The following is a 1,801-nucleotide window of genomic DNA, read 5'->3' on the forward strand; positions in this document are numbered from 1 at the left end:
TCCAGTGAGTCACTGTTGAGATGATGTCACCTCGTTCCTATATATTGTGTTCTTAAAACATGCCCATGAAATTTTCTCTTAGACAAAAATCACATCATCATACCTTCTAACGGTATGTATACATTTAAGATAATAAAAAAATTGCAATTTTAATTAAAACCATATTCAACGAGAGACGATTATTGGTGATCGTTACCTGATATTGTGTGAAAACATTATCTAGCCGTATTTTTGATACCATCATTCCAAAATCTTTGTGCAAGATGGAACACCTCCTCATTATGACAAACGTGTAAGAAACTTCCTCGATCAGCACCTATGAGATCGTTGGATTTTCAATATATATATGACTGTATAGTGATAGCTTGATCTTGTTGGCCTATATATCTTTTGCTTCGCCTTCTTCATGCTCTTGCTTGATGGGGCTGGGGTCATCCCAGGTTAGTGGTGCTAGAGACGTCATCATGCATAAAGCCAGCCAGGTCCACCAATGCTCCCTATCGCTGAATGTTCCGTGCCAGCCCCTCTGAATCCTCCAATGTGACGTTGAGCTTCTGGAGATCTTCCTTAATCACGTCCACTTATCTAGTGCAGAGAACCAACACACCATCCGAAAAAACGACGTTCTTTATTTTTTAATCATTATCTGCTGATATCAAAATAAGTAGTATACGGAAAAAAAAAAGATTTTCTAGGGCGGGGGTTCATTTGTGACTCCAAGGGTCAAAAGGGGGCCTTTGGCCAAAATGGGTCGAGAACCTTTGGTCTAGAGTGTATATTAGCAATAATTATTAAGAATATGGAGACATGTTCATCCTCAAAGTTTATTTTCTCTTATTTTACAATTTTGAACAACATATATTATATATATACACACACACATATGTATACGAACACACACACACCACACACACACACAAACACATATATATATTACATGTTTCGGTGATTAGACTGCGACCATGCTGGGGCACAGATTTGAAGAAGTTTCGTCAAACAAGTCGACTCCAGTACTTTTTAAAGCATGGTAGTTATTCTATCAGTTTCTTTTGTCTAACTTCTACGTTACGAGGACGAAAACACACGAACATCGGCTGTCAAGCGGTGGTGGAAATAAACGCACACATACACAAACACACACACACACATATACGATAGGCTTCTTTTAGTTTCCATCTACTAAATCCATTCACAAGACCTTTGTCGGCCCCAGGTTATAATAGAAGACATCAGTTCAAGGTGCCACGCAGTAGGACTGAACCCGTAACCATGTGGCTGGGAAGCAAATTTCTTATCATAAAGCCAAGACATCAATATATATGTATAAACACACACACACATACATACACATACACAAACATATATATATAGACGGAAACTGAAAGAAGCGTGTCGCATATATACATATATGTATATGTAAATATCTATGCGTGTGTGTGTGTCTGTGTTGTCCCCACACATACCGCTTGACAACCGGTGTTTGTCTGTCTACGTACCCGTAGCCTAGCTGTTCGGCAAAAGAGACCGATAGAATAAGTACTAGGCTTACAAAGAATAAACCCTTTAAGGTTATTCGACTAAAACCCTTTAAGGCGGTGCTCCAGCATGGCCGCAGTCAAATGACTGAAACAAACAAAAGAATAAAAGAATATATATATATGTATATATACATGTGCATATATACAAAACATATATATATGCATATATTTGTATATATATATATACACACACATATATATGTATGTATAAATGTTTGTGTGTGTATATATATATATATATATATATATATATATATATATAT

The sequence above is a fragment of the Octopus bimaculoides genome, chromosome 20 (genome assembly GCF_001194135.2).
Source record: "Octopus bimaculoides isolate UCB-OBI-ISO-001 chromosome 20, ASM119413v2, whole genome shotgun sequence".
Classification (NCBI taxonomy): domain Eukaryota; kingdom Metazoa; phylum Mollusca; class Cephalopoda; order Octopoda; family Octopodidae; genus Octopus; species Octopus bimaculoides.